At 41.6% G+C, this 15,604-nt stretch overlaps 1 protein-coding gene across 3 annotated transcripts in view; it reads right to left on the bottom strand.

The window, feature by feature from the left end:
* Positions 1–15,604, bottom strand: part of EIF2AK4 (eukaryotic translation initiation factor 2 alpha kinase 4) — a 3,701,979-nt gene that overhangs the window by 1,460,717 nt on the left and 2,225,658 nt on the right. The gene's annotated exons all lie outside the window — the stretch shown is intronic.

The following is a 15,604-nucleotide window of genomic DNA, read 5'->3' as shown; positions in this document are numbered from 1 at the left end:
GCTCTTGGGATATGAGAGTTTGGACTTGTTTCAATGCCTCTGCCCATTGATTTGGAGGGAAGTCTGGGTACCCCTCTTGGAATAGGGAGTTAGTTGAAGGAAAATAATCCCTGAAAAATGATCTTTAAGACACATTGGGCCTTTGTTACAGAAAGCCAATTTTCTTTGCAGAGGGAGAGGCTTCCTCCTAATTTTTCGTGAATGACAAGAGGGCAGAAGGGGGAGAGGGAGTCATTGAGAGTTCTTGCCATAAAGGGATGGCTTAGAACTCCCTGCCTTTGGAGCAGAAGTGGCTCACTGTTTGGTTCTCTACTGTCCCTGGGATAGGAGCCTGGGTGGTCTGTCCATGTGGGGCTTACCTTGCCCCTGCCTGCTAGGTTGCAGGAAGGGACCACTGTTTAAAGGGAAAATTCCTGCTGAACCTAGGAGGTTGTACCTGAAAGAAATCTTTTACTGTTTGCATAGATTTTGCTTTGTCTTCCATATTTTTAAGCACCTCTTCTGCTTTTACTCCAAACAAGTGGTCCTTATCCAAGGGTGCATCAATTAATTTAGATGTGACATGATCAGGGAGAGGTTATTCCTTCAATCATGCATGTCTCTAATGACAGATCCTGACACTGCTGCCCTGCTTGAGGCTTCTAGGGCATCATATCCACAGTGTAATGAGTGTTTTGTCACTTGACAAGTAGAGTGCAGTAAATCTGCTAACTCTTTAGAATTGGCACAGTCAGGAAAAGTTGAAATCTTTTGGTTTAATAGTTCCAAAGTGTGTTGGTGATATTTTAACATGTGGAACTGACAGTTGAGTGCTCTGACAGCTAAGGTTCCAGAGGTGTATACTTTTTTACCCATCTGTCAAGAGCTCTGGAATCCTTGTCAGAAGGAATAGGATTCTTTGCAAAACTAGCCTTAGCTCCTTTTGGTCCCTGTGTAATGACCTCTGGGTCAGCAGCAGGATTTCTGTACAGGTGTTTTTGAGAATCCGGTACTCTGTAGTACCTGTCAGGTTTACTGGGAACAGGTGGGAGGGTGTCAGGAGCAAAGCTGGATTCATGGAAGACATCATCCACCACCTCTAAAATAGGGGGGATGGTCAAGGGTCTGTGCTGGGGCAGGTCTAGAAACTCTCAGTCTTTTCTTAGTCTGAAGGAAGTCCCAGGATTCCCACTGGAAATGTTCCCTAAGGGTGTGAAGGGTTTCCCCAAAGGAAAGATCTTCTGGTGTGGAGGCAGAAGAAATGGATTCCTCTGCATCTGAATTCTCATAAGCAGTTGGAGTTTGCTGTTCTTCAAAACCTGAATAATCAGATTCCTCAGAATCCTGTTCTGTCAGTATTTCAGGAGAAGGGTCTCTCTTCCTTTTAGAAGTTGTGGCTTGACTACCCCTGATAAGGGAGATAAGATCCTCCTCCATTTTAAGCATTTGAGCTTGGGGTGGTATCCATTTTAAGCATTTGAGCTTGGGGTGGTGTCCACTTTAAGCATTTGAGCTTGGGGTGGTGGAGCAGGAGAAAGATGGTGACTAGAAATAGATTTTCTAGGAGTAGCTTTGCTTCTAGGCCTAAGGCTATCCATCGGTCTAAGAGAAGCGGTAGTTGGATGAGAAGACATCGTTTTTTGTCTAGATTCAGTAGTGCGAGTAACCTCCTCGGAAGCCAGTGCCTGCGTTGCGGCTCCGGACCCAAATGAGTCAGAGATAACCAAAGGCTCGGAAGGTGAAGAAGATTTCTGCGGCATACTGGATTCCGAAATGGTCTCGGTAGAGGCCTGCGAAAGTATTGGATTGGTCACAAGGGGCTACGAAAGCACCTCACTGAATTCCAGAGAACTGACTACCTGCTTAGTGGTGGAGTCGTCGGAATGCTTAGCCTTGAGTGGTCTCTCTCTCTATCTGTAAGTTTTTTCAGAATGTCTACAGACTGTTGGCTGATGACTGCTATTTCGGAACAAAAATACCTGGCTACAATAAGAGCTCTAAGATGAATAGTTCTTGCATTAAAGAGGGCACAGGACCGGCAACAGGGGACGTCATGGTCTGGGCCTAAGTGACGCAGTATGAATGGAAGTCACTGTGTTGGATTTGCTTTCCACAGGCGAGACACTTGTTAGCTTTTTCGGGCATCGGTTAGTGCAAGAAAAAAGGGTCCCCAATGGGGTATTTAGCTTTAGACGTTTTCAGCTGTAATTAAAACTATGGTAGTGACCGACCGGCACACTTGTGAACTGCTTCTGCTACGGGCTCCACGGCAAGAAAGACTGGTGTAATGGTGTTGGCTGCCTTGCTTTATAGCACTGACGACCTGACATCAGTCAACAAGCATCAACAGCTGATGCAGGAAAAACATTGACTCTGGTATTCAGGCCAACCGATGGCTACCACAGCAGGGATAACCCCACAAGTGATGAATGCAACAGTGAAACATGAAGAACATCTAGAAGGTCTAGAGGATGCACATGCTGAAGCCACACCGACTTCAGAAACCAGTGGGAACTTCCTCATGTGGAGTTTGACCAGAGAGAGCATTAGAATAGTGGAAGCCATGAACCCCAGAGTCCTCAGAAACTCCCCAGCTATAATGGAGGCCAGGGGAAGAACAGCTTCAAAGAACGAAATGAGTGTTAAGGTCTTTGGAGAAGGCAGGGATGCCAGCATTGGCACCGTTTGAATTCTGCGACCCAGAAAGACATGATCCTGAGGAGGATTCAGGGAAGACTTTTTGAAGTTTATCACGGACCCCAGGCTCTGAAGAAGAGAAATGTTAAAACGAAGACTTTGCAAAAGGACACTGGAGAGGATGCCTGAATCAGCAGGTCATCCAAATAAGAAAAGATATTAATCCCCTGAAGCCTGCAAAAAGCAATCACAGGAGTGAGGCATTTGAACACCCTTGGGGCAGTAAAAAGGCTAAGGGGCAAAGCACAGAACTGAAAATGCCAGGAAGCAACAGAGAAATGCAAATATTACCTGAAAAGAGGAAGGCTCAGAATATGGTGATAAGCATTCTTGAGATCCAGACACACCAGAAAGGCCTGAGGGAGCAAGAGAGGAAAAAGGGACTGAAGGGACAACATCTAAAAGGAAAGCACCTTCAGAACGGTGTTTAGATGAGAGAGGTCTAGAACAGGTCTCCAAGTACCTTCTTTTCTGGACACTAGAAACATTGTTGAATAAAACCCCTTCCCCCTTTGGGACACAGGCACCTCTTGAATAGTACCCTGAGACAACAGGTCTCAAAGAACCTCTAGGGGAAAAAAGGAAGTTGTTCCCAAGGAGGCTGAGGAATACCCATAAAAGGAGGGTGGGAAATCCAGACCATGAAGTACCCCTGCCGAATGACTAACAGAACCCAAGAATACTGGGTGATTTGGAGCCAAACAGCATGAGAAACAGAAAGGCAAAGAGACAGAGGAATGTGTCTGGGAATAGGAGGATAGTGAAACTGCACCTGGTTTGTCAAGAAAGGAAGGCTTTAGAATCCTGCAATCTGAATGGCCTTAGTAGGAGTCCGTTTACCACCCTTTTTACCTTTAGAAGGAGGGCAAGATTGCCTATGAACAAAGGCTGGCTTAGAAAGGTAGTTTCACTGAAATTTAGGCACAGGAGAAACAAAAACATATTTAAGCTCCTGTATAGCCTTGCCCTTGTCCTGAAGAGACTTAAATAAACTAGCAGCCGCTTCTCCAAACAAAAGTTTATTATCTAGAGGAGCATCCATCAACTTAGCCTTAACATCATTGGGTAAAGGTTGAAGCCTAAGCCAAGAACACCTCCTCAGAACTGAACCAAAAGCATCAGCCTGAGAAGAGGCATCTGCTGCATCATAACCACATTTGATAGAATGACGAGCTACTTGAGAAGAAATCTGTAGCAAGGAAAGAGCAAAAGATTTAGGAGGGAAAGCATCAACAAACATCCCCTTCCAAGAGAAAGAGAGGGCATCCACCTTCCACACCAGAGAACCTGTGACTCTGGCACAAAATAAAGGAAGTTGTCTGCTCAGATGGGTGGCAAAAAAATCTACTTGAGGAGTATCCCACTGGTGGACAATTTCCAGAAACACATCACTGTGAAGCATACATTCAAGGGATTGAGTTAAAGGCCTGCTCAGAGAGTCTTCCACAATGTTTTGACGTGAGGGAATGTAAACTGTCTGGAGAGTCACTTGATACTGGACAGCAAGATCCCATGCCAGGACTGCCAACTGGCAAAGAAGATAAGATCTTGTTACTCCCTGTTTGTTTACATACCACATCACTGTGGTATTGTCTGTAAATACCTTAAGCGGTCCCTGGGAGAAAAATACGATGAAAAGCCTGAACATCCAGCACAGGAGTTCTCATCTCTCTGACATTCATGTGCTCCATTTGCTGAAGAGGTGACCATACCCAATGCACCTTTAGAAAGCCAAAAGCTGCTACCCATCCCATGTCTGAAGCATCTGTGAACAGCTCCCGAGAGGGAAGGGGGGATGACAAGGGTGCCCTGGTTTGAGAGACAACTGCTGGATCCACCACTGAAGTTCCTTCTTGAGACAATATAGAATTGGAATTACAAATTCCACAGGATGTGCATATTTTTGGCCAGAGAGAGCACAGGGATGGTAGATGCCATGAAACCCAGAGCAGAGGAAAGAGAGTTTGAAAGAAAGAAAGAAATGAGATTTAAGGCTTTGGACATGGCAGGGATGCCAGCAAAGGCACCATCTGAACCCTGCAACCTAGAAAAACATGATCCTGAGAAGGAGTCAGAAAAGACTTTGTGAAGTTTAGTGCGAACTCCAGGCTCTGAAGAAGGGAAATGGCAAAACAAAGATTTTGCAACAGGATCTCTGTAGAGGATGCCTGAAACAGGTCGTCCAAGTAAGGAAATACTTTGATCCCCTAAAGCCTGCAAAATGCAATTACCGAAGCGAGGCATTTGGTGAATACCCCTGAAGCAAGAGAAAAAACGAAGGGCAAAGCAGAGAACTGAAAATGCCTGAAAGCAACAGAAAAATGAAAAAACTTCCTGAAGAAGGGATGGATCGGAATATGGAGATAAGCAACCTTGAGATCCAGAGACACTACATAAGACTGAGGAAGCAAAAGAGGGAACAGAAGGGGCAACATCTGAAAAGTGGGCACCTTCAGAAAAGTGTTTAGATGAATGAGGTCTAGAATTTGTCTCCAAGTACCCTCTTTTCTGGGTACTAGAAACATCCTGGAGTAAACCCCCCTCCCCTTTTGGGACACATGCACCTCCTGAATAGTATCTTGAGTCAGTAGGTCCCAAAGCACCTCTGGGAAAATGGGGAGTTGTTCCTGCGGAGGCTGAAGAATGCCCATAAAAGGGGGAAGGGAGTTCCATACCATGAAATACCCCTGGCAAATAAGGGACAGAACCCAAGAATCCTGAGTAATCTGTAGACAGGAAGGGGGGGGTGAAGAGAAATAGGAATGTGGCTGGGAAGAAACAGACAGTTAGACAGCACCTGGTTCATCTGGAAAGGAAGACTTCGTAGTCCCTGATGTTTGAGTAGCCTTAGCAGGAGGAGCCCGCTTGCCACCCTTTTTGCCCTAATAAAGAAGACAAAATTGCCTGCAAACAAAGCCTGGCTTACTGGGGTAGTTTCAGTGAAATTTAGCAACAGGAGAGACAAACACATTTAACTTTCTGTAAAGCTTTCCCCTTATCCTGAATGCACTCAAAGCTGTAGCAGCTTTCTCCAAGTGTTTATTATCAAGAGTGATATCCATCAATTTAGCCTTAATATCATCAGGCAATGGTTGAAACCGAAGCCAAAAATATCTCATCACTGACCCAAAAGCAGTAGCCCTAGAAGCATCTGCTGCATCATAACTACACTTGATGGAATGATGAACCACCTGTGAAGTCCCCAACAAAAAAAGAGAAGAAGTTTTTCCCTCAGAATTTGGGAGAGCAGAAATAACCTGACAAGTCTGAGACAGCACAGCCAACACATACCTGGACATATGGGTATGATAATTAATAGACCTAAAAGCCAAGGTAGCCGAAGTGTAAACTTTCTTACCTGCCTTCTTTATCAGAAGGCAGTAACTTGGGTGAAGGAAGCAATTGAGAGGGCTTGTCAGAAGCTACAGACACAATTAAGGGGTCAGTAGCAGGACACCTGTACAAAAAGTTACAGTCCTTAGGCACCCTATAAAAGCTAACAGATTCCTTTGGAGCAGGGGGCCGAGAATCAGGAGCTTTAGAGACATTGGAAAATGCTTCCCACAAAGTAGCCAATACAGGAGGAATAGAATCAGGTTTAGGAGATTCCATCCGCAGCAATGCATAATACCTTTTATGGATCTCAGAGACCGGAGGGCACAATCCTATTTAAAAAACTCCATCATCCTGGAGATTATGTCCCCAAAAGACATCTTTTCAAAGGGAGTATTCAGGACTGGTAATTCCTCTTCATCTGATCCACAGTCCAAAGGAGAAGGAATTTGAGAGGAGTAAACGCGGGATCCCTCATCAGAATCCAACTCTTCCTCAAAGAAATCTTGTTACCAGGGTCTTTTAAGTGGACTATAGGACCAAGGGGAGCTGGAACAGAAACACCATGAGGAGGTTTTAATGCCATCAAAGCATTAAACAAACCCTGAGTGAAGGCCTGCCACTCACTATGTGGATCCTTAGGGTCAGGAGAACAAAGTTTAGTTTTTTGTTTTTTCTTTAATGGGACATCTGCCTTACAAAACTTAGAAGGCTCTGACCCAGCATGGCAGTCAATAACAGTAGTAGAACTTCCCTGATTAAAATCTGAGGAACATCCCTAGGCACCTCAGAAATATCTGAAAAGGAAGTCTGCAAAGCCTCATCGGAAATCTTTAACACCAGATCCCTGCCAGACTCCAATCAAGTAGTGGCACAGGAATCTGACAACAAAGCCAGGTGAACCTCTAGACATTCACTCATCTCAGGAGAAATGTCTTGCGGAGGCTGGACAGTGAAAGATTCCAGCCTCCACAGTATCTTTAGTGAGAAGTGTAAGTTGCTGATTCTCCAGATGCAGCTCCAAGGAAGAAAGCCTACTACACAGAGTTTTTGGTACAAAAGCCTGACAGATGGAGCAGGATGTATGGTTATTAGAAGCACCAATCAAAGCAAACACTGTTTGTGGTGGTTTTTATGGGGAATCTGTCTCTCACGCTGGCATTTACCCTTCTTGGATGACATGAAACCTCACAAGCAGCCATAAAGATGAATAACAAAGAAACCTAAATGGGGCACTTATCTGTAATGGCTCAGAAACCAGCAACAGAATGTAGGAGTTTGACAATCAAGAGATGGCATTGGGACTGGCGGCAAAGAAGTCCTTAGGATGGTATGGCTGGACATAACTTTTATGCCCTACACTACACGAGTGTATCATCACATATGGCATACCTTAAAGCAACCTAAGGCTTTGGTATACTGGCCAGACTTTGGGCTGACCCTGGCAGGGAATTCCAGATGTAAAGAACACTGCAACAGTGACAGAATATTCTGAAAGTAGCTGGGTACAGCAGCTTGAACCTCATGTCTGCTTCTCAGCATTCCCTGATTAGTGGAATAAATGTAGTCCTCTTCTGCCTGATGTACACTGAGTAATCATTTTCCACACTCTGTCTCCCACTTTTAGTACTTTGTCCTTCTGCCACAGTTTTGTCAGAATCAACTCCTTCTGCTGGTAGATTATATTTTTACTATTAAAGGTATGGACTGCTTTCTCATGGCCAGGTTTGGAGCATACACATGCTGTGCCTTTCCAATTAACAACTCCTGCTGTGGAATACCAGTCAAGTTGCTTATTTGTGCTTTCCTAAAACTAATAGAGTCTGTTCCTTCCAGCTTCTCCATTACAGCAGAACAATCTCAGGTTTTCCCTATGTATGCTGTCCTGTAATGCTATTAGTTTTTTTTTAAAACATCTCTTCTTGAGCAGTCTCATATTCAGCCAGCCTTTTCTTCATCTTGACCTCTGATTTTTGCAGTTTTATCATTTCATCTGAATATCTGATTAAGGCTTCTTCCATTTTTCTAGCCTTTTGTTATTTGATTTGATGCGCTCCAGTGTTTCATTTTAATCAGGTCCGAGTATAAATTACTTATTTTCATCTAGGTTACCAGAAGTCATGTCTTGCACCAAAGCTGGAGCTTGCACTGCTTTTTGCTGAATAGCTACAGAATTCTTTCCAGTCAGTTTTTTTCCCTCACTTTTTGTGATTGATTTTCTTTCCAATTCTTTGAATTTCTCTATTGCTGGCATCCGGGCAGTGCACTTACTAGCCAGTTACTGACATTTATGGAAAACTATGAGTTTACCAACTCTCACTTCTGAATTTCTGTTTTCACAATGGAGAGCTGAAATTATGTTGTTACTCAATGTACAGACATCTAGAAAGTCCCACCATGACAATGATGTTATTTCTAATGTGGTCAGATCCAGTGTGGAGTTTGGAAATTCCCAGCTGGTCAAGGAGCTAACAAGATAAGGCAATGCTGTTGATGCTGTTTGGACCAAGAAGGATTTGGTAACCATTTGTAGGACTAAATATGAACTGATGATTTATATGTTTACGGGCAAGTTGGAAAAAGGAATAAAAGTTTGGTTTAAGCATAATTCTCTAACAGTGGAATATTATCAAGTGGAGAAACTGGAACTGGCCGACAGATATGGAAGACAAAAATGCTGAAGCTGGCTGGGACATTTTTTTAAGAATATATTTTTTTCTCTCTCTGATTATTTTGTTCCAAGAACTAGTAATACCAAATTGTCTAAAGAAGGGTAAAGAATGCTGGACTGGTAAACTTGATAAGCTAGGATGAAAAACCTTTGCAAACTGGCTTTTGCTTAAGATAATTCCTAATAATATAAATAAAAAATATAAGAAAATTAGGAATAGATTTATGCATTCACTAGCATCTACTAGAACGGAATTTGAAAATAAGTTGGTAACCTACTCCACTGATGACAAAAAAGGCTCGTTTTAGGTACCTAAGGAGTTATAGGGTGGATTCTCAATCAAATGTTATCAAGGATGGTCTAATACACACAAAATGCATCTAAGTTGGTTGAGATATTTGCAGATAAGTTTTCTTCCTTGTCAAATGACAGCCTCACTTTCTCCAATTTTTATGTCAACAACCACAGCTATACCTACCAATTACAAACTAGGATCTAGTGGTTTCTGCAAAAAGTACATTTAAACTGTACTCAGCAATTGCCCTTGATGGCCTGTGCAGTTATTTTTTGTCTACACTTTCCACAGCACAATTACCTTGTCCATGCTGGTTCTATCAGTTGGGTTTAGAGGAGAGCTATGTTCCACAAATATGGAAAACTGCTGTTGTATTTACACTCTTCAAAGGTGGTAAAACCTGACATTATATTGTTATTGCCCTATTAGACTTACACGCATTATTCATAGATTGTTACTAAGCTAATGACCTAAGCCTAGCAAAGTTTTCCCGAAAGAATGATGATGTCCTGTATCCAAGTAGGACACTGAGGACATACATTTATAAACTACCTCTGTCCATAAGGGACATGAGTGCCAGGCCAGGTATAAATTTCCTGTTCTCCAACCACTGGTTTAGGTTGAGGGTAAACTGGTTAACAGATAAAACTCAGCTTCACATGGATGGGAAGCATGTTCCACAGGAAGGGGTGTATCTGGGAAATGTATCTGTCTCTCCAGTATGTTCTGTTTAAGTCACAGACAAAATTCAGGTCCCAAAACCTCATACTTCTGGTACTGCTTGATTTACAAATATGTATGAGATTCACAAGTGTAGGGTTTGCAGATGCCTGGTAAGCCAGGCACAGATCACCTCTCAACAATCTACAGGAGACTGAGTAGAAGGAAGGCCCTTAAGGCAGTCTGCATAAGGCAGGTTTGTTGTGCCTTGTATTCTTTTTGTAAGGAACCTTCGAGGTTTCTCTAACTGCTGCATATGCCTGGCCAGGTACATACTGAAGGAAGCACTGTACCTTATGATTGTTCTGATAAGGACAGTGTACAGTGGGATAATGACCCTAGATGCCATTATAAAGAGCTATGTTCAAACCTGGACATTTGTCAGCACAGATTTACCCATGGGAGACCTTGTCTGACTAACCTGTTACGTTCTTACCACAGTATCTGGGAATCAGTCAATGTAGGTTTCTTTTTTTTGATGTTATTTACTTGGGTCAGACCCAGGCATTTGACTCTGGTCCCCATCCAGAAATTAAGATGACCTTATTTAAACCTGGAATCAGCCAACATTCACTACAGTGTTTTTTAGCTGGTTGACCGAGAGAACACTTAAGATGAAAATTGAAGACAATATTTCTGAAGAAAGGAATGCTGCAACAGGGGTCTCTCAATGTTCTGTTCTTGGACCCTATTTATGTCTGACTTCCCATCTCAAAACATTTTAGTCAACAAGTCTGCAGATGATGCTGAAACTGGGGTTATTATTAACTCTGTTAATCATCAGGCTAACTTATACAGCTTCCTGGATACCACTCACTTATGGTCTTTAAATAAGAATACGGTCTTTAATGCCATTAAGTAAAACACAAAAAGAGGTCCAGCACAATGGGTGAAAAACTTGAACCTGTTTATTTAGGTAGCATAATAGACCAAAAAGCAAACCGGTTTCAGCATCAGCCTTCCTCAGTGCATTAAGACAAGAACAAATGCCCATTCCTTAAACACATGACATCATTAGCATTCACAAAAATTATTGGTTGGATACATCACTATGACAATTCATTCAGACCAGGTTTAAACAAACCCCTAGCCTGATGATCCAACCTGATTCCTTATTATTTAGTGTAGTGTGCCAACCAACTTTAGAAAATGTAGAACCCTGAACCCAGTCAATCAAAGTAAATGTAAATCTAGCTGTCTTATGGGCCAAGGTGAGCTTAAATAAAGCATTAGTGGCTCTCCTGTTCCTGATCTCACTGAGGTGTTCGGAAATCTGAAGCCTCAGTGTTCTAGACGTTTGTCCAACATAAAACGCCGAACAGGAACAGGTAGCCAAGTACACAATCCATTCACTGCTACAATTTCCAAAACATAAAATGTCATAAACCTTGGGGGTGTTAGAACTGGTAAATGTTTTAGTTTTAAATATGTGGGGACAGGCGGAACAATGTCCACAAGGAACACATCCCTTAACCCTATTTCCAAATATAGTGGACTGTTGAAGTGTAAGTGGAACCTTACGTTTATAATGGCTAAGGTGGGAACCTAATGTCGGCCCCCTGCGGAAAGAGAATGAACAAGTGTAGTATAAGATATCATTGAGTTTGGCAATGGCCTTTAAGATATCCCAATATTGGTTGATAACCCTCTTAAACGTCTGGAAATTCCTGCCAAACGTGGTTACCAATTATATGGGCTGTTGTTCATCCCTGTCGATATCAGACTTTCTGTACTGTAACAACTCCACTCTAGATTGTTGTCTGACCTGATCCCTGGCCCGACAGATGTTATCTTTATATCCCCTCTGGATAAACCAGTCATGCGGATCCTGTTCAAACTGGGCATACGTTTCCTGAGTAGAACAAATGCGGCGCATCCTCAAAAATTGAGACTTTGGTATATTGCAGATGATGTGTTTGGGGGGGGGGGTGATGACTGCCAGCATGTAATAATGTATTGCACTGGGGATATTTTCTAAACACCTCAGTTTGGAGGGTATGGTCAGAATTCCTGGTAACCTTCACATCTAAAAAAGTGATGGATTCTTTGTTGGAATTCAAAGTAAATTGTATACCCCATTTGTTCTGGTTGAGGTATTCAACAAATTCCCATAGGAAAGGTAACCCCCCCCCCCTCCACACCATCCAGCAAACATCCAAGTAGCTTTGGTCTCTTATGCTACCTAAATAAACAGGTTCAAGTTTTTCACTCATTGTGCTGGCCCTCATTTTGTGTTTTGGTCTATGCACATCCATACGTGCAGGTGTATGTGTTTTGGACTTTAATGCCATTAAAACAAAGGTGTTGTATTTTGGACCAAATAATACTGGTCTTCCTTATGCCTTGTATAATATTTTATAAGTACGTAAGGCAAAATCAGGGATTTAAACTGGTGGTGGACTATAGTCTAAAATATGATGGCAATTTAATATTAAATATAAAAAGTACTATTCTGTTATTACAGGCATTCTATACAGTATCTCTAGTCATGATGAAAGAGTTTTAATAGCCCTTTACAAGGCTGTGGTATGACTGTATATAGAATATTGTAGTGTGGTCTGTGTTTACAACTGTGCCCAAATATCCAGATTCGAAATATTCAGAGGTACTTTATCATACAGATTGATGGTGTTAAGTATTATAGCTGTTGAGAGAGACTTGAAGGTCTGTCTCTATATTCTTTGTGCTATAGATTGGTTAGAGAGGGGCACCTGATTCTTATATAAAAATGTTTAAATAATGCTGTATTATCAGCCACTTTAGGTCTTACATTCATTCACAGTCAGGATACTAGAAATAATTATTTTTTGTAAATATGTCAGTATGGCACTCTTCTTTGGGGAAAAGCTATTTTTATCACAGGGCTGGGAAATTATGAAATGACTTTCCTATAGTGATGGCCTCAAGTCTCAATATATACAAAACACTTGCTGCCATGGTTGGCGTCAATTCTTTCATCCCTTAGCCATTATTCCAGCCAGCCAACATGAATGAACTTAACCGTTCAGTGCATAATTTAACTTTATTGATTCAACAGTTGTCTCAACAATATGTAAGAATTGGACTTCCAAGTAATGCTTTGGAAAACATCACCAGCGGCTATTCACAATAATGCCCAAAGGTACGCCATTTTCAATCTCCACCAGTGGTTTAATAAACAGATTATACTTGGTGAAACAGAGATTACACCTAATACTTCTTTGAAACAACTAAATTTATTTGAATCTAAATTAATGAAATATCGTAAATTACAATTTGAAAATATGTATTTATTTAGAATCCATAAAGGTATAAAGGGCTTGGTATGTGGAAATTCCAACTGGTTTAGTATCTGACTCTGCTTTACTTCAAGAATTAATACCGACATTCGACCACCATGGCTGTGGATTGACAGAGGTGCCTGTTAAACACAACCAATGTCAAATGAGTATGTTAAATAATGATATATCAAATCTTGATGCATCTATCAAACAGGATCTTTTATAGAATGACTATCACCTGCAGTACATCAAGGTTTTTCAGGCAGTCGACCAGGAGTGTGACATCATACTTCAAAAGCAGCAGCATAAATATGAAATGACTGTGTACAGTATATTCAAATGATTGATTGGTTTAGGCTGTTTTAAAAATTGAGCAAAACCAGTACCGAGTCTGCAAGTCAGCAGTGGTGTGAGACTAGCTACTTGTCGCACTGTATCCCTCTTACTAAATGCCATTTAAAATTGTGTGGACACCTGAGAGTAATCTATTAGTTTAGGAACTGGGGTTGGGCAGAATGGGTGGGTGAGGGGCAGCAGACCAAGACTTTATAGAGTACAAACTGAAAAAAAAGCTGTCTATACCCCTGCACTCCAGATCCACAGCTGTTTTCCTATGATAAAGTTATGACTGTGAAAATTTCTTTCACACAAAGACTATCCCCTCCCTCATTTACGAAGTTTTGACTTCAATCCTTGGTCAAAGATGAAGTGAGAGTGATAATTTTGCCCACAACAGCATACTTTCTGTACTCACATACACACACAGCCCCTATAAACCACATCCCACAATTCTTTCAGTGTCATCCATGCACTCAAAGACACACGCAGCCCTTATAAAACCACATCACACAACTGTTTAACTATCATCTGTGCACTCAGACATATAGAACTTCCAAACCACATCCCACAACTGTTTCACTGTTATCTATGCACTCGCACACTGCCTTTACAAACCATATCCCACAACTCTTGCTGTCATCCATGCATTCACATATACACACAGCCCTTACAAACTATATTCCACAAATGTTTCATTGTCATCCATGCACTCACATATACACACAGCTCTTACAATCCATATCTCACAACTGTTTCACTGTCATCCATGCACTGAGGAAAACATAATGCCTTTACAAACCATATCCCACAACTGTTTCACTGTTATCCATGCAGTGACATATATACACAGCCCTTACACATTGTATCCTACTACTGTTTAACGGTCATCCATGCACTCACATACAAGCAATTACAAACATCCCACAACTGTTTACCTGTCATCCATGAACTCACACAGACACACACATCTACCCACTACTTATAAACCACAACCCCCAAGTGTTTCACTGTCATGCATTAATAGCACTTCAGCTGCTCTCAAAGACTGCCCCCTCCTGAAATGACATTACATCAGTTTTTTTAGTTGGTGTACCTCTGATATTTTACTGAAATCATGCAAACGATTTCCTCTAGAATAATGCATTTCAGCTTGTAAAGCCATTGGCAAATAGATCCACAACTTTTTTTTAACTGTAATCAAATAAAAGTACTGCTCAGGGGCTTTCATACACAAACTAACCACCCTCCTCCAACTAATACTGCACTTGCACGAAATCCAAGCAGGCAAAGGAAATGCATGGCATAAAACCAAACAATTTATTTAGTAAAAAATATGTAAGCGCTTTCGCGTAGTAGTCCTATGTTTCATCAGACATTGTCTGATGAAGACTAGGAGCACTATGCGAAAGTGCTTACATGTTTTTTTTACTAAGAAAATCATTTGGTTTTAAACCATGTGTGTCCTTTGCCTGCTTGGATTTCTTGCATTATATTTTTGGAGCCTGGTCTGGACTTTATCTCGTGCAGTGGTTTTGTTTTTTCCTGTAATATTGCACTTGGTTTTCCAAAATCGATCACGTGAAATAAATCCTGCAAATTGAACCCTTCACTTTACTTTAAACAAAATGACAAGCTAACTCCCAAGGTTATGTTAAACAGACATTAACAAAATCCAAGCAAAATCTGAATTCTTCTCTCCAAAAAGAACATTCTAGGCAACATCTGGCTGTAATTCCAAAATCCGTTTGTGACTGGGTGACAGAAATGATCCTCATTACGATTTATGCAGCTTGCTTCAAATAGATACTTTCCCCTAATTTTGATTATATACCTTAATCAAAGAACAGTCAATCAACTGATATCACATGCAGACTACCCCCATTCTTCCTGAATGTCCATCTTTGGCCACACCTCATGGTAAAATGCGATCAAGTGAATGAAATATTGCTGAAAGTAATGTGTTGAGTTAGTTTTACACATACATTGGTAATCTCTAAACTCTGGACCCTACTCAGTTCGGGTTTGTAAAAGGCAGATCATGTCTCCTAAACCTGATTGACTTCTTTGAAGCAGTCAGCAAAGCCATAGATGAGGGTAAGGTGGTTCACACAGCTTATCTAGATCTCGTCAAGGCTTTCGACACCATCCCCCACTCTGGAAATATAGATAAGCTCACTAAACTAGATATAAATCCCTATGTCACAAGATGGGTTGCCAACTGGTTCATGGACAGAACCCACACTGTGAAAGTAGCAGACTCCAAATCTGACTTCAGACCGGTGACAAGTGGAGTACCACAGGGTTCAGTCC

The sequence above is a fragment of the Protopterus annectens genome, chromosome 6.part0, assembly GCF_019279795.1.
Source record: "Protopterus annectens isolate FY-2018-M chromosome 6.part0, PAN1.0, whole genome shotgun sequence".
Classification (NCBI taxonomy): domain Eukaryota; kingdom Metazoa; phylum Chordata; order Ceratodontiformes; family Protopteridae; genus Protopterus; species Protopterus annectens.
Note: the sequence above shows the minus strand (reverse complement) of the source record. Positions and strands in the feature narration are given on the sequence as shown.